This window comes from Anser brachyrhynchus (assembly GCF_964034855.1).
Source record: "Anser brachyrhynchus genome assembly, chromosome: 1".
In the NCBI taxonomy this organism is placed as follows: Eukaryota; Metazoa; Chordata; class Aves; order Anseriformes; family Anatidae; genus Anser; species Anser brachyrhynchus.
In genome coordinates this window covers 72363788-72386954 of record NC_137694.1, presented here as the reverse complement: position 1 = coordinate 72386954, position 23167 = coordinate 72363788, and the positions used below count along the sequence as shown (strand labels likewise).

The 23167-nt window shown below is 40.4% G+C and overlaps 1 protein-coding gene and 1 long non-coding RNA gene across 9 annotated transcripts in view; one reads left to right on the top strand and one right to left on the bottom strand.

Moving 5' to 3' along the window:
- Nucleotides 1–23167, top strand: part of PPARA (peroxisome proliferator activated receptor alpha) — a 74059-nt gene that overhangs the window by 19696 nt on the left and 31196 nt on the right. For 2 of the 8 annotated variants that reach the window (XM_080576605.1, XM_080576606.1), the window contains one exon: nt 15161–15287. The gene's annotated coding sequence lies outside the window, so the exon portion shown is untranslated. Of the gene's footprint in view, nt 1–11762; nt 11936–14785; nt 14806–15160; nt 15288–20759; nt 20856–21281; nt 21457–23167 lie in introns of those variants that run through there. The other 6 variants (XM_080576608.1, XM_080576609.1, XM_080576604.1 and 3 more) reach the window with 6 other exon arrangements.
- LOC308188041 lies at nt 23–11849 on the bottom strand. Its single transcript, XR_013945119.1, has 2 exons — nt 11739–11849; nt 23–9850 (listed from the first exon to the last, which is right to left on the bottom strand). It is a non-coding gene; the product is annotated as an uncharacterized lncRNA (long non-coding RNA).

Genomic DNA, 23167 nt, shown 5'->3' with positions numbered 1-23167 from the left:
TTCCTGTTTATTTGTTTGTGGGTTTTTCTTTTTTCTCTTTTTTTTTTTTCAATAATTTTCTGGGTTTGTATCTCTTCTACACTGGTGACTCCAGCAAGGCAAAAATAATCACAACACTCTCACAGAACAGCGCCCCCCCCAAAAAAAAAAAAAAGAGAGAGAGAGAGAAAACCCTGTCATTTTGCCCAAGTCCCCATGGGGCATGAGGTGGACAGGTTGTGGAGACTAAAGAGCTAAAATGTCTACAGTGTCCTTCTGTCTCCTGGCTCCACTCAAAATTCTCCACTGCCAACAACATACAGTATGAAAGTCTCTGTTTCTTCCACAATGTCTCTGCAACTGGTACACCTCAGCAGTACATTCATTTCCCCTTCCTTATGCCAGCTGCCCATTGCTGAGCCCCAGTCTGAATAGCACCCATAAAAATTGATGGAGCATGTGAAGTTCAAAGCAGTATTAGCCAAATATACATACCGCGTCAAGCTTTCATCATGACCTTTAATTTGACCCTCATGTTCCCCCAGTCCTCCTGGGTGTCATCTCCTGCTATAGCATAAGCTCCCAGGGGAGGAGATATCCCTTTACTTGCTGTAGAGCATTCTGCTCTCCTGCTGTGAATAAAAAATAACAATGGTGGGTTGCAGCATGCATGGCATGAGGGACTTGCCTGCCAAGAGCTGAGGCTTGATCCTCATGATCCCCCAAAGAACAGCTCAGTGTGTTTAGCACATTGCTCTGAGTGATTAATCCAGTGGGGAAAAAAAAAAAAAAGAAAAAAAAAAAAGAGCGTTTTGTTGTTGTTGCTCTTTGTTTTTTTTTTTTTTGTTGTTGTTGTTTTTGTTAAGGTACATGAATATTTTAAAAGTAAGTTTTAATTTTGCTGAAGCACCACAAAGCCTTGGAATTGAATTACCAAATTTTTTCTAGCCCTATGATGACTTGTGACCAGGAATGGAAAAAACAATATAATGTCACAGAATCACAGAATCACAGAATCGAAGGGGTTGGAAGGGACCTCGAAAGATCATCAGGTCCATCCCCCCTGCCAAAGCAGGTTCCCTAGAGCAGGCTGCCCACGTAGGCATCCAGATGGGCCTTGAATATCTCCAGAGAAGGAGACTCCACAACCTCCCTGGGCAGCCCGTTCCAGTGCTCCGTCGCCCTCACTGTGAAGAAGTTCTTTCGCATGTTGGTGCGGAACTTCCTGTGCTCTATCTTGTGGCCATTGCCCCTTGTCCTATCCCCACAAACCACTGAAAAGAGGTTGGCCAAATCCCTCTGTACACTGCTAATAGTACACTACTGTATGAAACATATTTGTCCAATAATCTTTGGTATCCAGGAGCTTATCAGAAACCTAGTATCTGGTACAGGCTGCTCTGGGTACAGCCTGGTGTTTCACATTGGAGCTGTATAGAGTCCAGCCACACATGTTCAGAGAGCTGCAAACAGACACAGCAAACATTCAGGGTGGATTTTCATACATTTGTATTATCAAGCTTCTCTTTTAATGTATGGTTTGTCCTTTCACCATGGAGTAGCTATAACTGGAGGCTATTTAAAGAACAGAATTGATAGGCTTGGGCCCATTTGACATTAAATTTTTTTACAGAAGAAAAAAGCAGGGCCACCAGATTAGCAACTAAATTAAAAACAGATGTTGAAGTACATCCTTAGGTAGATAATATACATCTTTCAAATGTATGGACATGGTCTGAGAAAAACATGAAATCAACCATAATTTATGCAGGGACAGACAGACTTTCATGAACCACAGAGCCAAATAAAATGTGAATACCTTCCAAAAGAAAACACTGTAGTTAGGTCTCAAAGGTAAATAAAATCTGTCTAGATTAATTTAACATCTGTAGGTATATTTCTAAATCAAAGCATCATTAGTGTAACATATATACCAGCTGTAAAGTTTCTATTTCTGGAGTGAAAAAAAAGGTGAACATAAGAGGTAGAAACAGAAAAAAGAATAATGAAAAGAGGTTGGTTGTTCCAACTCTGCTCCCCGAGGAACTGCACAGATTTTTAAATTTCACTGTTGTATTAATCTTTTATTTTTAATCAGAATTTAATTGCTTTTGGATTAAGAATACTTTGATTCCAGTGTTTGACTCAGACATTTTTTAAATGTATAGTTCAGCTTTATTACTTAATGACATTAATTTTCCTGTATATGGTTCAGGGGACTGATCATGGGATAATGACCAATTCAGATCATTATCTTTTCTCCAGCTAGGTGCAAATGGAAGCTATTAAGGTGTCTTGGACTCTTTTGCTTTGGCAAAACTAAAGATAGACAGACGACACTCTACAAAACTGAGTTAAGTGTAACATTTTTGCCCCCCAAAACTGGCATGGTTGCTTAGGCTAACAGGAGCAAGAACTCTGGTATAATTATGTTGATGGTAGTCAATGGAAAACACTAATAAAAAAGAAAAAAAAAAAAACACAAAATAAAAAGGGCTTTAAAAAGGGCATCTAAAGAGGACAGGAAAGGACACTGGGTGTTTGCTAAGGGGGGTGTTGCCCCAGTCAAGGGGTTTGGAGACAAGGGGGAAGAAAAGAGGAATAAAACTGATCTTGGTTGTATCAGAAACCAAGCCACCCAACAGTGATTTTAACTACTCCTTGATCTACTTTTAAACATCCCCAATGAGTGGCCTTTACCACCTTCCTCCAAGGTGTGGTTTAACAAACATCTGAACTGATGTAATATCTTACAGCTGTGACAGGGAGGATCTGGTGTCCTCTTGCTTGGTCCTGAGGACCTCTCCTCTTCTGTGGGCCTGCTCTGGTGTTAGCTGCCTCCTGGATGAGTCAGCCCAACTCACTAACCTACAGAAAATTACTTTTTGCCAGTTTAGTGAAGCAAATTTTGATTCACTAAGGGGGCCGAAAAACACCAAAGCCAAAAGAAGGTAAATGGCAGAGCTATAGGCCTGAAGGAAGAGTAAGAAGAGGGAATGGGATTTTCTATTTTCAGTAATGCTGAGTGGCAACATTGGCATTATTCCAAAAGACTGCTCTGGTGCCCTAATAGCCATAAAGTACAGTTCTGGAACCTGAGACACCTTGGTTTGAGGAATTGTTTTGGGGCCTCCCTCACTGGAGATAATTAAAAATCTGTCTGGACACAGTCCTGAGCAGCCTTCTCGAGATGGCCCTGCAGGAGACTGGGCCAGATGACCTCCAGAGGTCCCTTCCCACCTTGGCTGTTCTGTGATTACGTGACCCAGTTTCCCCTCTTAAAATTAAGCTATGGCATGGCGCTTTAAAAGAAAAAAAAGAATTTTTACTCTGTGCTGAAATGAGAGTTTTCTTGGATCAAAAGAAGGTTCTTGTTTGTTTTTATTTACACCAAAGCACTTGTTTTAGAGCACAGTAATATGTAATAGCTAATCTAACCGTAAAATCTTAAGTGGAGAGACAGCACTGGTAATTCTACTGCCACGCAATTAGGTGAAGTCAGCACACTCACACCCTTGGTTAATCTTAGCCTCATTTACCCTATGATAACATAACAGTGCCTTGTCTTCACCCCATTTTCTCAGTGGTGCAGGGAGCTCACTGCAAGTATATTTGTATATTGCATTAAAGGCTTTTTTTTTTTTTTTTTTTAAGATGAGAGACCTGTTGACATGTGTGAGACTGCCAGGGCACTTTTTCTTTTGCATATCTTCAACAAGTAAACTCCTAGAATGTAAACATTTCAAAAAGAGACATACAGGGTAGGAATACAGAAGAGAGATTTTTTTCTTTCTAGATTAATTGGAAATAAATTAAAGGAATATTGAGTTAGCTGATACATTTGAAAATCCTAGTCTGGACATCAAACAAATATTTGTAGTACTGCTCCCCAGGATAAACAGCAAATATTTTGAGTTCTTTAGCAAATATTTGCAGGCATACATGCAGATGGATTAGGTAATCAAAGAAACTGCAATTGGGTAGCATGACTTAAAAAAGATGTGAAATCTATGCAAAGTCTCTAATTAAATGCTCTTGTATTCTGCTTCTTGTACTTAGTTTGTTTCTTGTAGAATGGCACTTGGTAGTTTTTCATGTCCCATTCTTGATGCTTCCCAGTGGCTTGGGAACCTCTGGGGTCTCCAGCTATGGTTGTCAAAATAGGGAACCCCAATAAGAACTGCACATAAACTCTGCATGCAGCAAGTAGCTGATAGGAGAATGACTTCTGAATATTTGCTCCTTTGCATGCTAATGGGATGAATTTGGTCTGCCAGTTCCTATAGTCAAGTGTAGCAGCGGACTGAGTGTTACCTCAAAGCATGAACAGAAGGTGAAAGGCAGATAATTATATTAATATAGGTAAGAATTAATAACAATTAAAAAATAGGAGAGACCCCCTAAAACAATTCAGTGAAAAACTGAACATCTGGTGACACTAATATACAGAAAAGCAGATTAGAAAGGCCTGCAGCTCACAGAATGCTTTGCTGTTGCCTTTTTTAAACTATATATCCAGATTTTTATCCTGGCACTCACTGCATTTGGAGCTAAGTGATCTGAGAAAATAAGGTTTCTTTGTGTATTTTTTTTTTAACAGGCAAGATATTACCTTAGGGATTATTACCAAAAAAAAAAACAAAAACCCTGCACTAGATTTGAATCTAACTCTGAATGCAACAGTTTTTATTTCTTTTAGGTTCAGTATCAGATTACTTCCACAAGGTTTCCAGAAGTGAAGGAAGCATTTCAGACACGGTTTCACTAAAGAGAGACAGGTCTAGCTGCACAAGGATCTGTCACGTGTGATATTGTTTACTTCTGTCTGTTTGCTAACCTCAGACTTCAGTGAGTCATTGTAATTTTACTGCCGTACTATCCATTCCATAGGCTTTAGCGCACTCCTCCACTTAATTATTAACAAAGTCCAAAGGTATCCACCCCTCTCCCACACAGATCTTCCAGCTAAACACGGCTCCATAAGCTCTTCTTATTTAAAGTTGTTCATTACGGTTTGGATAAATATAGTGTTAGCAGCTGATGCTTTGGTGTTGCTGAAATACTTCCTTTCCTGGTTTCTAAGTTCAGAGGGTTGTGAACATCACAGCTCCTGCTGCTGTTTATATTCTTTACATCCAAGTAAAGAGGGCAACCCTGTGTGCTGGTCCTACAGAGTTCTACTGGTTTTGTTCTTCATCCGTTTGAGAACCACCTTCTTTTTCAGAATTCCCTGTAGCCACCTTCTAACAAAACAAGCTCTTTTCTCTCTTTCCTGATTCCTCAGCTCACCCGCTGCTGTCTTCTCCTCTGTTTCTCTGGTCAGGCCTGACCGTGGTTTGGTGCCAGGCATGTTTCAGAGGTACCAAAGATGGAAGGAATCAGTCGGCATTCCTTCATCGCAGCATGACACCTCTCCGGTACATGGGGGATGTGCCAGGAATTAGGTCAGGAAATGATTTTTATTTCCTGCAGCTTTTAAAAATTATTTTTCAGCTGAACAGGCCTCCTGATCTGGTTCACAGCATGGCCCAGCAAAGAGACAGTGGTGGGAAAATGGAAGCGTGATGCAGCATTGCATGAGGATAAGAAAAGGTAGAATTCAGTGCTGGGATGTTCCTTAGGCCACAATATCAGAAAACTATGGTCTTTCTGCTGCTGGCCTCAGATGAGCCTGCCCTGAATGTTTGCAAATTATTTTGTCAAACATTTTAAGCAATTTTGGAAGTACTGTCTTGCTTTCAAAAATCTATTTGGGAATTAATTATGATATTCACATGACAAAGCTGACCATTTTAAAGAACGGTGAGAAATATCTGAATGAGGACGTGGACAATTGAAGTGTGAAGCAAGAAGTGGCACCTGAAAAGCATCAGCCCAACTGCATGTATGCTTCTTTTTCTTAAAAATCTACCTAGTAGATATGTAATAATTGAGCAAAGTGCTCCAAAATGAAATACATGATTGTTCTTCATAAAATGTTCCTCTAGCATATGCTCAAAATATCAGTCATGAATGCTGGAAAAGATGGGTGTAGCACGGTGAGAGTTAGTCATGGCCTGAAAACAAGGTAGGAAAACAATTTAAGCTGAATAGTTACTCAGCTAATTGCTTTGAGTAAGTCTCAGATTCACACACCCTAGCACCCAAACTCAAATTTTTTACTTGATAGGATACACTTGAAATGACTAGGAAGAGAAACCCCTTGCATTAAGGATCTTGGAGCAGTGTAAAAGTGTGGTTTAGATGGGCTCTGGAAAATGCACTGCAGTGGATGCAAAGTCCTAGTAATACCTGGTGTGTTTTCAACCTGCTTGCCACGTGCTGCCAATCTCAAAGCAGCATGCAACCTGTACTTTCCCTTTAATTGCCTCAGTTAAATAACAAAATAAAAAAATCCAGGAGCTTAGCTTTAAACTCACCTTCAAAAGGAGCTTAAGCCAAGTCACTGGACTTTGCACCTAAACAAACATAAGTAAACATGACTCACGCTGAGTCTCCTTGGGTGCTCTGGCAATAACACAGCTTTTAAAATCACAGCATCTACTTGCTAAATAAATGTATTTATACCTTTGGTGCATGAAGAATGAAGTGTATGTAGTTAGTATGGAGGCAAACATAACTTCCAAGTTCACTTCTAATTTCTGTGTCTGGACTGAATTACTTGCAAAGAGCTGAGATCACGGGAAGCTGACATTTACATGGTAATTCCTTCCTGAACTCTGCATAATACATGAGCAAAGGCATAGAAACTATTGAACCTTAGATTAAGGCTACAACTAAAGCCAGACAAGAATAAATAAGTATTGGCTGAAGTATGCTGGGAGAATTTACCACTTGGGGTGTACACTAATCTAGGCATGCAAGGGCATACACACATGCTGCAGAGGTATATAAATGAATGCAGTACACTTTTTAAACAAAACTAGGTATAAGTTGCTAGTAATTGTATTGAGAAGCAAATTCCACCATGCATTCTTTCTTGCTTCTGTGTTTTGTCTTGCTCTTCAGGAAAAGTGTAGATTTTAGCATGATTATTAAAGGACAGCAGGCAGTGCACATGGTCTTATGGGAAAGAAGGGTTGAGAATTGGATGCAGCCATCAGAAAGGGGTACAGAGCTGGTGCAAATGCTAAAGAGGCTTGAGAGGGACAGTAAAGAATAGCTTTAACTGCAGAGTGGGAAGAATGGAGGCCAAAAAAAGATGTTGCAACAATCAAGTAATGAATAAGATATGAATCACAGTTACGGTGGTGATGACAGAGAGATTTTAAAGATGTCACCCAAGAAGAGAATCTCAGCGTGACAGATAAAACACTGAATGTGAAACAGAGACTGGAGAAAAAGAGGCTGCAAAGACTTCACTGAAAGAACAGAGCAAAAGCTGGAAGAAGTGAGAAGCCTGGAGAGGAAAAGAAACACTGTCTTTGAAACAGGAAACCTTCAAATAGTATTCAATCTGCTTAGGCCTGCTGAATCTGGTAATAGATTGTCAAATGAAATCGAAATGCATAGAAAAGGAGTCTTACACTGGACGAAGAAGGGATTCAGATGACATTGTAAGGTGGATTTGGGAAGGAACAGAACAGCTGAGTGTTAGGAGTAATTGTTTTTTCCAATACACTGTTTTCAAGCTGATACTTTGCCCTACGGTTCCCCTGCAGAAGGGTCAAGTGTGAGCTTTCCCTCAGGAAGACCATGGAGGGGGCTGTTTATCTCCTCTCTTTTCATTTACCCTTACTGTGTGCATCCTTTGTTACTGTAAGAGAAGTGCTTGCTCACCACTAACAGCTTTTCTTCAAAAAAACAACTTTTTTTCATTAAAATGGAGAAATGAAACAGTTACAGTTATAATGATGGGAGAACTATCATGTTAAAAAAAATGTAATTCCACAATTTTCTCATCAGAAGAGATGTACTGACATCTGGAATGTCTGATCTTGAGACTCTGACAAATAATGAAATATTTCACCAGTAAATAAGGGGTAATGGTAAAGTCACTTTCAAATATGGATAGAGATGATTTGAATGGCTGGGTCCACACTTTACATTGATGATACGGCATAGTAAACATCCATAGTGAAAATTAAATATAAATAACAACTTTAATCCCTTATTTTGTTGAAAAATTAAGCCTTAGCTTAGGCTAAAAAATAATCCAATATCTAGAGAGTCTTGTGGAAAATTAGACTTGTGTAAACCTGTAACCTGCACCCTGGTTCTCTTCAGAACCTGTCATATTAAAATGAGGCATGTGAGCCTGAGATGATTTATCTTAAACCTGTTAATTTACCTGTCATAGAACTTTGTTCTAATCCAACCCAGAGACCTGCATCTAAAACCAACCAGCATACTCTAAAACAGCAACAAAACCCAGCAGCACAGACCTTTCAGTAAAACAAGTGCTATGCTGGGACAGGACTTCAGCAGAAAAGATCAGGATGGGCACATCACAGCTCTCCACTGTTTCAACAGTTCATTTGCTTGTTTAAGTGGGTTGATCTGGAGAGAGAACTGCTCTTTTAACAGTAATCTGCCTACCACACATGCATATAAGCCATGTATTTAACTGAAAGAAATCAAGGCATCATCTTCTGTTCATCATCACTTGGGACTTTTGTCTTTGAGCTATTCTGACTGATCACAAAGGAGCAGGATTCAGCCTGCACAAAAATATGCATAGAAAGTCTTAAATTACACTCAAAAGTTTTTATATACTTGGTAGGGACTTCTGTTCATGAAGCTTGTTCTTGTCATATTCTGGCCACTTATTTTAAGAATACTAATTCAGTAGTATTAAAATAATTTCCATTGAGTAAACGGTAATTCAGTAAAACTTTGGTAGTCACATAAAGAGAAACTGAACCACGTATGTGCTATTCCACCTTATGAAATGCTGGATATGCTGTTTTTCTGTTCAGATAAATATCTAAACGGGAAGGCCCCATTTTACTTCTCATCCTGACCTTGTTAGGAAAGTCTTTCGTGATGACACAGCAAAACTGAGGCACATTGTCTGTTAAAATTCCTATCGTTGGATCAGCAAGAGAAACCACAGCAAGTATTTTAGCGCAGGGGCAGCCCACTTCCTGCATGTCACCAGGAACTGGAGGAGGTGGTGAAAGCACAACGAGCTTTTGCTGTTCTCGTCCCTTTCCCAAAATTCTGATCCACGGTCTGACTGAATCTGCTCATCTCCTTCCACATAGCTGTTACAAGACTCCCTGCCTGTTGTTTAACAACCAAAAAGGCATTTTTGTTTTACAAATGAAAACATTTTATTACAGAAATGCTGTGTGTGACAGTGAGGACCTCTGACAAAACCAGCTGGATGCTGAAAAGATGGAAAATCAGCTACTGCACAAGTCTGCTTGTTTCACAACTGTCAATCTGTTAGGCAACACCAATATGGTTATTGCATATTAATAGAATATAACAGTAATTAAAGCTTATTCCATCTAAAAGCCTGGTAAATAATCTAATTTCAGATTTCTAAAAGCTTGCACATTTAAATAGCTAATGGGTGTTTATGATATTTAGTATGTTATTAAGATTCAAACTGCGATACGGATTTATGCAATCCTATCAGCAAGGTACACACAAAAATCACTTTCAGCACCAAAGGAATTGATCTGGTCTCCTGGATAATACTTGAAATGTGGGATACATTTTCCTTCTTTACCACAGATATGTTCTGCAACACCAGCCATTTTCATGGACAAAACATACACAACTTATTGAAAGGAAAACATTTCCAGTGTAGGGCTGAGTAGAGTTCTCCTCCATGTCTTGGATATCATGGTCCTCTTCACTGACTGTGCTGCAGATGGAGGCTGCTGTGAGCTTGACTGTCAGTAAGCATGGGGTGGGGAACCTGTAGTTTGTCAACAAAAAATGGCCCACAGATCATTTTAAATTTCAATAAATATTTTCATGGTTTTACTGAATTGGGGATCACATTAATGTGTGACCCAGTACGAGATGAAGATTTCTTTCTTTCTTTTTGAGAATTTCACCTTAGTGCTTGTCATTTCCAAGACCAGTAGTAGTCCCATGCATGTGAACAGACCACCTAAAGCTAGTTCAATGTGGATACTTAGTGTCCTCACTCTCCACAGCTTCCTTAACAGAACAAAAGGGGAAAGAGTTCTGTTTTTAAGAGCTGATCAAGTACCCAATCTAAACAATATATATTTGTAGTTGTACAGAAGCTCATTATGTTTGGATATATTGGGGGGAGGGGGGAAGGTAGGGGCAGGAGGGACAAACAGAAACAAAAGCAAACAATGCAAAGCTCATCTGCTCGGATAAGATCTTTTATAGTCCCTGATCCTCGTTATCAGCTCAGCTCTCTTACTCACACACTGTGAGGAAATATGTAGGTGTTAAAATTAGGAATTAACTTTCTAAACCAGCTGATTCTTGCAGCATTGGGTGTTGGCCTGGTTTGGGATGGAACTTGGAGCAGCACGACTGGCTGAGAAGTCAGGCTGTGACCAAAACCACTTTGAAGAAGCCTTAACTTACTATAAATGTGTCAGCTTTCCTTAACTTCAGTTTTCTGCTGTTAATAGTGCCTTTTGCAGCTTTTCACTGAGGCATGCCTTCTGGGTTGTTTTCCACCCTCTTTTCATTGCTGTTTCTGTAGTGAATGCTCCAGCATCCAGGTTCAAGTGCTTAACCTAGCGGCTGAGAAATGTACGGAACTGAAGATGGCCCAGATGATCTTGGAGGTCTCTTCCAACCTTAATGATCTATGGTGTTTGCTGCAGTAGGGTGTCTTCAGCGCAGAGCTCTCTTTCCTTCCCTTCTGGTCCTGTTTCTGTTTTCTGAGCTATCATAAAGTGTGATTCCATGCAGTAAAAATAAGCAGAAGCCCCGTGTGCATGTGTGATACAACTAAATGAACTTCCCATTGGAAGTGTATGGAACAGGCCGTGTTCTCTCCACCTGACATCCCTGTCCTTGGCTACTACAGTCAGTAATGAGTGAGAACATGAAAGTAAAAATGTAATTTACTATTAAAAAAGTAATCTAGTGATTTTTTCTCTGTAGTGATAACCACAACAATTATGAGAATAATCAAGAAACGCAGTATGCATGGAGCAGTGAAAGAGCAGAAGGGGGATAAAAAGCCAAAACACAGCCCTTGTGGCTTGTGTTACCTTTTGAAGATTTACAAGATTCAAGAAATCAAAGGCCTTCACAGAGCTTTGCTTGGGGTTTTATTTAGGAGGGGAGGTGTACTAAGTGCTGCCTGGGATTAACTCCCAGAACACTAAGCCCCTCGCGGGCCCTCCTCGCCCTCCCTGGGGTCCCAGGCACCGCCGACGTCCCCAGAGGGGTCCTGCCCCGGCGGCGCCCCGAAGCAGCCCCCCTTTTTCTCCCTCTCAGGCCAGAGAAGGCCTCGGGGGCCTGGCGCTGATGCGGGGGTCCCGCCGGGGCCCCCCGCGCCACAAGCAGCTCGGGCGAGCGGGTATAGGCAGGCGGCGAGCACAGACTTCGCCCCCACACGGCCGCCCTCGCCTCCCGCGCCGCCGGCCTTTATCTGCCCTTGACGGGGAGCTTCGGCGCCGCGCTCCCGCCCGGCTCGGTGGGCACGGGCAGGGGGCAGGGGCCGCGGCGGTGCCGGTGCCGGTGCCGGGGGGCGGCACACCGAGGCGCCCGCGCTGCGCCCGCCCGCGCCGCTCTCCCCTCCCCGCACCCAGCCAATGGCGCGCGGCCGCGGCGGGAGGTGTGTGCCGCGACCTCACTTCCGGTACCTGTCACCCCGCCGCCGACCGGGCGCGGGACGCGGCGCCGCCGCCCCCTGCCCTCAGCCCCCCTCCCTCCCGCGGGCAGCGGCCGTTGGGAGGCGCCGCGGTCGCGGCCGGGCCCCGCCCCCCGCGCCCATGGGCGCCCAGCGGCCGCGGGCGGTGGCAGCGCCTCCACGGGCGGCTGCGGGCAGGGCCTGAGCACGGTACGGGGCGGCGGGGGGCTCCCGGCCGGGGGCGGGGGCGGGTGCGGGTGCGGGGAGTGGGCTTGGGCTGGTCTGGTCTGAGTTGGGTTAGTTTGGGTTGGTTGGGTTTAATTTGGGTTGGTTCAATTTGGATTGGGTTGTTTTAACTTGTGTTGGCTTAGTTTGGATTGGCTTGGGATGGTTCGGTTTACTTTGGGTTCGGTTGGGATGGTTTACTCTTGTTTGGGTTGGTTTGGTTTGGTTTAGTTTGGGATGGTTTGGTTTAGTTTGGGTTGGTTTGATTCAATTTGGTTTGTTTTGGGGGGGTTTGGCTTGGTTCGTTTGGTTTAGTTTGGGTTGGTTTGGTTTAATTTGTTTTTTTTTTTTTGGGAGTTGGTTTGGGCAGGTTTGATCAGTTTGGTTGAGTTTGGATTGGTTTAGTTTGGATACGAGGGGGCACTTCTTTACAGTGAGGGTGACGGAGCACTGGCACAGGTTGCCCAGAGAGGCTGTGGAGTCTCCTTCTCTGGAGATATTCAAGACCCGCCTGGATGCCATCCTGCGCAGTGTGCTGTAGGTGATCCTGCTCGGTGAGGGGTTGGACTGGGTGACCTTCAGAGGTCCCTTCCAACCCCAGCCATTCTGGGATCCTACGATCCTGTGATTTTGTGGATGAGTTTGGTTTGGGTTGGTTGGGTTTGGATTGGTTTGGTTTGGTTTAGTTTGGTTTTACTTCACGTTACCGCCATGTTCTACTGCTGGGCTGCATCCTGGGGGTCCAAGGGCAAGGAGGGGCATCCCTGGTGTTTGAAGCTCGTGTTTCTAGTCCAAAAAGCAATTCTAGAAACTTCAGGGAGATGTCAGGATGCTGGGGCTCGGGGAATGGAGAGGTGGAAGGTGATGTTCTGCTGCACAAGGTGCCAGCTTGCTGCTGTCCTGTCGCTTTGGTGTGGTGCATTTGAATTGCCTGTCCTGTTTGGGAACCAGATGGAGGATTTGCACTTGGAGGTTGCCTTGGCTTGGCTGGTCAGGGTGTACTTTTTTCATGATCAGTTGGCTGGAGGAGAGCAGGATACCTGTGGAGCAAGGAGTGGGTCTGTGGGAGCTCCCCCTGTATCGACTTCTGTGGTTTGACAAGCAAAACGTGTTCCTGATGGTTCCTACCAGGCTGTCCGCTTGCCATCTGTAAAGCAGGTGGAAAAGATAATGTTCAAACAGAAACGGAAAGGAGTGTTACAAGGTCTTGCCTTGTGTATTCATATTAAGATTAGCACAGTCTCACTCGCACGAGTAGCTGCTCCTAAGCTCTCAGATGAAAGCTGTATGAGTACAGGCATCGTCAGCCAGGATTATCTGGACTAAAGATGTTTGGCATGTTGGTGGCATTGGATGCCTTAGTAGTACTTCACAAATAAAGACATTGCATAAGTTTTGCTGGGACGGAAAGGTTTAATCAAACTGTACTTGTGTTATAGAACATGCACTGACTTTCCTAATAGCATCAAACACAGATCGTAGGGTTGTGATTCACGTGGTCTTTGCAGGTAGCAAAACTGAAAAGCGTTTCCTTTATAAACTCTGAATTGTTGCCATAACACTGAAGATACCTGGTCTCATGCTGAAACTGACGGCAGTGGTGGTTCATGTGATGTGGTCACAAGCCTACGCTAAGCTAAACCAGTATCATAACCTTTGTTAGTTGGCATTAGCTGTCCATCCAGCAGCCCTTGGCTCTCAGATACTTTTCGTGGCAACTTGTTGGATTTTAAGTAGCACAAGGTATTGTTTCAGAAGGATGAGTGTGTGCCCAGACCTTATCAGAGGTTTGTACAACTGCGTGGCCAGCATGCCCTCTTGCTTTTCCCATGTTTGGAAGGAGCACTTGACATAGTCCAAAAAAAAGTTCTTATCAATCTGCTGATGCCTTGTATTGACTCTCATCCTGTACACTCAGGCGGCATAGAGAGTTTTGCTTGCCTGTGATAATCTTGTACGTCCTGAAAGCCTTTTTCTCACTTGCAGTTCAGTTTTGTTGTTGCTTTTTTAATGTCTTCATTTTCTGTTCATGCCCCTCAAAACTGTAGTCTTCTCACAGGGAATTATGAAATTTAAAGCAAAGAATAGGGGTTGCATTTCTGTTGTGATTTAGTGTCATTATGTTTTTAATATTTTGTGTTGAGTGTTACAAAAACATTAGAGAAGATTGTGTCCTACAGCACAGTAGGATAAGTGGCCTAGGATATTCATCTTGTTCTAGAAATTGGATTACAGTGTTCACTCTTTACCTGAAGTGGTCAAGGAGGGCAAAGTAAATTTTTTTTCAGTTCTCAGTTTTCAGAAGAAGTGCTTTCTTCAAAATTGCAAATAGGGCTTTTTTCTTGTTTATGTTGCCTTGGCTTACCTGCTGTGATTTCAGTTCCTAGTTGCTTCTCTTGCAACTGGAATATTTGTTATGAGATGAAGAAGAGAATGCCTTACTTGTCTGGGAGAATAAACGAAATTGAATTTGTATCTATTATAAATACAAACATTCTTACAGCATTCATGAATTTTAACATTTTTAATTTAATCTGTCTGCTCTTGCAAAATCTCCCTAAATTTAACTTGTTTGTTTTTGAGTTGAGTGGACTGGGGAGTCAACTTAATCAAAGCAGTATTTATTTTTATATAGCTATGTATGTGCTTTTTTTTTTTTTCAGTACGGGCCTTGTAAAGTATGTAACAATAAAATCTCTCCCTTTGCAATTGGCCTTTCAAGTACCAACCACACCCCAAAGACATATTGTGGGACGTGTGTGTGTACCTCAGGATCCATAACAGTCTGTCTACATAAAGACTATAACTTCTGTGAGAACTCTTCTTAGGGGTAAAAGTATTTTGTTTTATAACAAGTAATTAAAATACCACAGGGCTTTGACTGAAGTGGTCTTAACTGAGGGCTTTTTATTTTATTATTATTATTTTTTTAGCATGAAGAAAAAAGCTTGGAATGATATTGGCATGTACCAGTCACAGAGCCTAGTTAGCTAGATGTCAGTGTAGTCCTTCTGTAAAACTAAGTGTTGTATTTACAACCTCAGCCATTTAAAAAACAAAACAAAACAGGTTTAGCTCAAGTGAAGTGACATGTTGTTTTTTCTGAAGAGACATGAATATAAAAAAGCAGTACATTATATGATATCAGTATAAAGTTAGATTAGTAAGCTATGGGAAAATTTGTTGACTGTTTATTTTTTTATTTTAAAGAAAGAATGTTGGCACGTTTTTATTAATGAAGAGACCCTTGTTATTGCCAATGTGCACGTGAAATGGAAAGGGAACATATTATGGAAAAGAGCTTCTGTTTCAACCTTGCAAGATGCTGCGTGAAGTGGTGAGTAAATACATGGACTGAGAATTACCTTGGCAATATTTTTGAACAACTAGAGAAGAAAAAAATCTGAGGTACAGTTTCTGTAAAGAGTGATTAATATGTAGTCAACTGACAAGGAAAGAAATCTGAGCAAGATGTACAAACAAATAGGTGACACGAAAGGTGGCACAATCAGGAAAACAGTGTAAGTAATATTTCCTTATGTTGTAGTGTCTGTTGCTATGTTGGACGTTTACATAGAAGGAAGTTGTGTAAAGGCGCTACCCAGTAGAATTCTTAATTAGATGAATTCTTAATATTTTTAAGTTTTTAAAAGTGTTCAAGAGTGTTCAGCATCTCACAGGAACAGGTCTGTAAAATGCTGAATAGACACTGAGTGAAAAAGTACTTATCCTGTAAGATGAGGCTCTAAATCATCTCTATACTCAAAATAAAAGTGATTGTTAGAAACTAAAATCTCTCTCTCTTAAAAGCATAGTATCTAGTGTGTTTTTAAAACACTAAATCGATATAAGCAGATCGTTGTGTGACCAGATTGTATGTTGCATTGAGATGTTGCCAAATGTGATTCTGCTTCCTCATACCAGTTCTAATGGTTTCTGCTTATGAAACAGTATTTATTTATAAGTGCATTGCATGTGTCTTTTAAATATCTGGGAAGTATAATTTCTGTGTCCAGCAAAGGGCTTCTTTTGCACAGATGGATACAAATTGTAAAATACAATTCACTGGTAATTCTAATCCTGATAAAGGCTTGTTACATCACTGGTTTGTGTGGTTACTTGCTGTGTTTTAAACTGCTGTAAGCGTGAGCTTTTTTTTTTTTTTTTGTACGTTGCAGATTGAAAGATGAGAACAAGCAAACAGGATAGTTTGTTGCAGTACTACATTCGTTAAATTTATTGTTTTAAGTTCAAGTTGTCTCATACATGTGGAAACACTAACAATATGAGGAGTATTTGCAAGCATTTGGCAAATTACCTATCCCTCTCTAGAAATGTTGATATACAATCATATGGTTTTATTTATTTATGTATTTATAAACTAAAAAATTATTCACTTTAGCTTTCCAAATGGAGAAAGAAACCTGGTCAAAGATGCATCTGCCTTGAGAAACTCAGAGTTGCTACTTGGCACTTAGCAGCTACTGAAGTTGTAAGGTTTTTTGGCATTTGGTTCCAGCCAGCTGACATGCATGTGAAAGCAAGTTAGTCCACTATTTTCATATTTCAATAGTCCAGTTTGTTGGTAAGTATGTAAAAGGAAACCAGAGCTGATGTTCAGTGTGCAAGTAAATTGCTGGCTGAGTAAATTATTGTTCATCCAAATGTGTATGAAATCCTGGAGCTGAGAGCATTTACTGTTGAGTAGCTTGGAGTGTGATGTATTTTGCATGCAAAAACATTATCACGGTCTGTCCTAATGTTATTTAGATTTAACCAAAAAAAAAAAAAAAGGCTCATTTCAAACTGTTCTATCAAGGTTTTGATGCAGGGCTTACTGTCTTAATGGTTATATCTACACATCCAGCACAGCTCTACCGTCTGAAAAATTTCTAATATCTGCGTGTAGACTTGTATTGCAGTTCTTTTTTTGTTACATAAATAAGACTGTACATGCCTGTTTCATTTTAATTGTTTACTAGAAATTACTGATACAGCAATTCACAAAAGAAACTGTTGAATTTAAACCATAACGTGAGTGTTCAGATGGTAAGAACTTTTGTCTTCTAGCAAAATCTCTTTGAAAGTGAAGACTTCAATTACTGTTGATACATCCCATTTGCCTGTTAGTGTTACTGCTTCAGCAAGGATGTTATTAAGTGCATGGCATTAGAGTCATAGTGCAGGCTCATATAAAAGAAAACAAAGCCTCCTCGTGTGTTTATTCAACATGTGTGAAAAATATTCCCTGGAGTAGTTAAATTGAAAAATATAGTATAAAACAACTTAGATTTGAGGGTGGAAAGAGGGAGAAGATGCGTGTTTTGTCAAGAAGGGCTGGTTTCAAGACTCCTGGATTTATTGCCAGGAAGTGCTTGCTGGCATTCTTTGCAATGGGGCTGAGCAATGCTCCATTATAGCAATCCACAAATTCACCCAGTCTCATGTGTTGCAGCCCACGGGTCATAGTGAATATTGTGGGCTTGTTGGCAGTTTTCAGGGGAAGACAACAGGAGCTACACATTGCCAGCTTAAAAATATGTTTCTCATGGAGGCTAGAATTAGATTCATGATGAATGTTAGTAGTCCTACAAAAAAATGGAAAAAATAACCAGCACAGGTATGCACAGAATACCCGACAGTGATGTTTAGTCAGCAAAGTTGGAAATGGTTAAATGTGACTTTTCAAATCTTTTTCTTAGCCAGTAGGTAAACATTCAGTTTGGAGTACGTTTGCTGTATTACTGGGTTTTCCTAGGCAGATTTGTTGTAAATGGAAGATGCTGTATGGATGCAGCTTCACTAGAGGAGAGCTATGTAAACAGGAGAACGTTCTATCTGTGGTAGTTTCTGACACGGTGGTTATTGGAAATTTTGCTCAGTGGCATAAAATGTAGTTATACTGTTAAGCTGTATATACCTGAAACTTAAAAATGGTGCAGTGTGCGTACTCGTATTGCACATAGCTGCCCAGAGAGAAGAGCATGTAAGAATTTTGAACTGTTTCTTACCTCTGAAAATATTTTTTAATATTTTATTTATTATTATTCTTATCCACCGTGGAACAAAAGACTGCTGTGTGGAGTTACACAGGCCAGACTGACTAGAAACAAGTCAGGTAGCAGCTTTAGAAAACATGTAGCTAAGGGACGAGAATAGTTTGCAGCTCAGAATACTGCTTTTGAAAAAAACAGCAGCTGTACTTTTTGTGTACTGTGCTTCCATAGAGATGTGGCTGTACATAAACAGGCCAATGTTTTCAAACAGCTGCCAAATTCTCAGCTTTTAAATGTATGTTTTGGGCACCTGATTTTCAGTGCACTGAGCTGCCATAATTCTAACTGTTACAGGGAATTGCATTTTCTCAAGATTATAAATCCTATTGAAATTCAATAGTGATTATCCTTGAAGAAGATAGAATTGTTTAGTTTGCAGCTATCACTCATTTTATTTCTCTTCTACCTGATATGTGGGTATGAAAAAAACAGAATCAGCTGTCCCCTCTCTGTGTTGTTGCTGATAGCTCTGCAAATACGAGGCTTGCAGTGAGAGGTGTGGTTGCACATCATGGCCTGATCTGATCCAGCAACTGTTGTTAAAGATCAGGCATGCTCTCTCTTCGTGCTTCTTTCCTTTCCTGCCAGCAACGTGGATGCCAGCCTTCCTTCCTTTTTGCTGCCCTTCAGTGAGTCCGTTCAGCTATCTCAAGCTATTTACATTTTTCCTGTGTTATGTTTCTACCAGTTTAATGAGCCAGATTGTTTCACTGAGGCTGTGTCTATACTAGGTAATAAAATATGCTGGGGATTGTTCTCTGGACCCAGAGCGAAGTGGCAATACCGCACACACCTAGCAGCCTTCCTCCCAGAACAGATAGCTGTTTCCTTAACCAGGTCTGGGCATTTGGCTGGGAGAATACCAAGCTGGTGTGGGCCAAAATGGTGTCAGAGAGAACGCTAACACGTATGACTCAAGCCTGAGCTCTGACCCTGGTTTATTTACTCTTATAGATGTGGCCAGAGAGGTCAGACAGTGTGGGAGCCAGCCCAAAGGTAGGCTGGAGCTGCGTGGCTGGAAATGAAGAGGGGAGAGTGCAGGACTGACAATATCAGAGCTATGGCAGGGACATCCTTTTGATGTCATGGAGCTATTAGTTACTTAAGCTGGCTGTACCCTTAATGCAACTTGATTTTGCAACCTGAAACTTCTGTGTGGCTTTGCAGAGGGCTGAGTGCTGTCCCCCTTGTAACTGCTTTCTCAAAGTTCTATTCTGTCAGCTAAAATGTCTTACAAATTAAATTCAAACTGATATATGAAAGTATATGTGGGACTCTGTAAACAAAATTTCTTGTCCTGACTGTTTCATTGGTCTGTTGGTTGTTTTTGTCTTCTTTTTCCCACCTTGCTGTAATTCAGTTTCTTCCTTGGTTTAAAAAAAAAAAAAAAAGTGGGGAGGAGAGGTGGAGTAGCAGGCAGGCAGCAGTGGTGATACTATTGTTAATACAGTGCTGTTAAACCAATAAGTAGATACCCTTTACATCATGTGAAGGATGAGCAGAGAGCTTAGATGTCAGGAAAATAATTGGTTATATTTTGATGTTTTTGATCATGCAGGAGTGTGAGGCTTGTGATCTCTATACTGTAGCAAGTGACCTGATTTAGAACTGTGAAGTCATGTGAACCAAGTATATCCTCTGACATGTCAGTAGCTTGGAAGCACAAGTACTTGATGTCCATTTGCCAAAAGATGTAGATTCATTGCATTCATACCTGTTGCTAGGACTCCAGTCTGCAATGTTACTTCAATGTAAACTTTGTTTCTGGGTGATACATTTGTCATGCAGAAAAGCTTCTTATGGTAGGAATTTCTAAATTATTGGAACAAAACTGAAGACCTTTTTCTTGACAACAACAAAAAGTGAAAGAATTTTGATTCACATTCCACTCTGGATGCTCTGAGTTGTGGCACGCCATTAAATCAAACTTAGTTTATTTTTAGCAGGTTTTTTTATTATTTAAATGTAATCATTGAGCAATGAGAGCATGTAAAAAATACTCTGAAGGAATGAGTAAAATTGTAATACACTGAAGAATAAGTAAACCAAGCAATTCCAGGTGCTGTTTATAGAAGGCATTAGTCTACTGGTAGAAGAGTACAAAAGCTAGCTCATTGGGATTACTCAATTAATTTCCAGAAGAAAGAACCTTAATCTGTAATAACTTGTTTGAAGGTCAGTCTCTTTTATTGGATGTAAATCTTACTAAACTGAATTTAGGTTATCAAATATGCTTTGCTAGTATGTCTGGGCAGGGGAATGAAGTTTATCAGTGAAATAAAACCACAGAAAATGCACAGTGGTGTTCTTCTCCACTAAGAAGGCGAATTCAGGCTTCTTGAATCTCTTCCAGAAACAGATGTAAATTCCACTGTAGCTTTTTAAATAGTGAATAATCATGGTCTGTTACGTTTGATGATAAATCATGCAGGGGGTTGCAGATGGTGAGAAGAGTGCAGCTGTGCAGATACTAGAGGAGCTGAGATGGAAGACTAGAGGACCCGAGGGGATGAAGGAGGTGATTTGAGGGTGGGTTGACACAGCTTATGAAAGAGAAGGATAAGACAGCTGAAAGACTATTGAAGCTGAGCATGCTGGGGTAAAGCCAAAAACCGAAACCTGAGATTTGGGGATGGGGAGAGTGCTGGAAACTGAAAAGGATGTATACTTGAGGCAAAATATTTTTCTTGTTGTTGATCTCTGAATCAGAAGTTGCAGCATTAGATATCAAAGTAACTTTGTTTTTGTCCCAGGCCAAAACAATGAGACCAACCCTAGATGGAAGTTTAAGCAGTAGATGAAAAGAGGAAACTGAAGGGCTTCATGTACCTTGTAAAGGAATGCTGGTCGTAAGTAGGAGAGCTACTGTAGTTACACATACAGATACAAAGTTGTGGTTTTTTTTTGTTTTGATTTTTGAGGATGGGGCTTGTGTAATGAAATAAGAATTGCAAAATGTGGGAATTCACCAGGTGGAGAAGTTTTATCTGACTAGGTGCTCCTAAAGAAGGGGATTGCAAGTCCCAGGTTGTGGTTGAAGGACAGTGAAGATTCAAGTGAAGCTTTGCATAATCTCAGTGATAAAAGGAACGATCTTAAACCAATATTCTAGAAAATCCAAACCATCTTTCACCTGTTTGCATTGAGTAATTTTAATTGAATCCATCTCTCTCTCTCGATTAAAAAACTATTGTTCCAAGACAATAGCTCTTTTCTTTATTCAGGAAAGATGTTGCCATTAGAATCTCTGTAAGAACTACTGTTTTTGCCTACAGGTCAGAAGTCCTCAGCCAAAGTGAAAATTTAACCACTATTTCAAGGACAGCCAATTGTCTTTTTCTTAATAAAGTATGCAATTAGGAGTCAAAGTGAGGGATCCTGGAAAACTAGAAGAATACTTCAAGTACTAACATAACTTCAGGCATCCATTTGTGTATTCTACAAACCTTAGTAAGTGCAAAAGAAGAGTTATGCTCATAAACTGATGTATTGATAACTGTCTTCAGAATTACTTTCTCATCTCTTTAGTCTTGCTACTTCAAAAAGTCAGGTATATGCAGTATGGTCTGCCTTCCTCTTCCAATAACTTTGAACCTGCAAGTCTTGCCAAATTTGACCGAGGAGTGGTGGTTGCAAAGGTATTGGAGTCGCATAATTTTTTTGGAAGTTGATAACTCGACAGAAAGAGGGAAAACACATTATTGACCCAGCTGAGGAAATGATGCAATAAGAATTCAACAATTCTCTGTTCTATTTGGCCTGTTAATTGCCAATCAGCACAGGAGCACTGGTTGCAACATGCAGCTCTGAGCCAGCTTACAGCGTGTGCTCACTGTTTGCCCAGTCAGTAGTTCAGGGACGTTGCGTGGGGAGAGGGAAGTATTGTGAGGAAGGGAAAGATCAGGGAGTCACAATAGGATGATGTGGGGTTGCAATGGTATGAAAATGTTAGGTCTTGGGAAGCAAATCAATAGAAATTAAAGTGTCTTATTTCTTCTAACAGCAGTTACCCCTTTTCCACTGTTTTAATGTTACTGACAGTGAATACCAATATGAATTCTACCTTCCATATTTAGTTACTGTCACAATGTAATGCTGTCACGTTTTTATCACGTTGTTTAAACTCAGTTATATACAACTTCAAAAATCTCTTTACGAGGTAACAAAACTACTTGGTATCCTTAAAGTATTGTAGATTGTGTTGCAGAATTTGAGGCCTAGCATTTGTGTTCAGTTGAAGTATTTTTGTTGTAGGAACATTGCTTTGCTTTGAAGAATAAGCAAGGATGAAATCATACAGGAATAATAAGTATGCTCACAAAACAAATGATGAGTTAACTATTTCTCAGCCTTCGTTTTACTATGAATTTATACTTAAGGCAGGTATTTCTATTTACAAGACACCAAGAATTCTTAGTTTTAAGAGTATGTTATTACCAGTCCTGCCAGGAAGAAATTATTGCCAATATATACCAATTGCTACCACACATAAGGGTCTGAGGAGATAAAACAAATGCAATTCTTTTATCCGACTTTATAAGAACACATTTTAAGACATCCATGCATATACATGAACCCTAAAGATTGTTGCAATGTTATTGGAGGTTTAGAAATTGCTTCTCACTAAATCATCTAAGTCTTTGCTTGATTCCATAAGTTAATGGCAATTGATTTTTTATTTCTTTTTATAAATATAGTCTGTCTAAAGTCTCACATTTGTTAGTAAGAGCTGCTAGACATCTTTGCTTGTAAAAGTTATGATGTCCTTTTGAATAGGACAATGATTTGTGATTTTTTTTTTTTTTAAATCAAGCACAGGAACAAGTAAAATTTCTGAGTTATAGGTGTTTATGTAACAGCATCATCAATATGTTTAATGGAAAATGACCAAAAAACCTACCTGGCACTTCTTCTATGTGTATCAGATTATAATTTTAATGGACAATTTTGTTTGCACAGAGTCTTTAGTGTTTCACCCTCTGAAGTTTATTTTTACCATATGTAATAAAAATATACTCTGCAGGAAACTTAGCAATAGACTTACATTTTATTTACTCAAAATTTGATTATATTGGAGATAATCATTTAGTCACCACATTAAAATGCAATTTGTATTTGCCTTTTACCCTCAGATATCTTTATCCTTCAACAAAGGAAATCT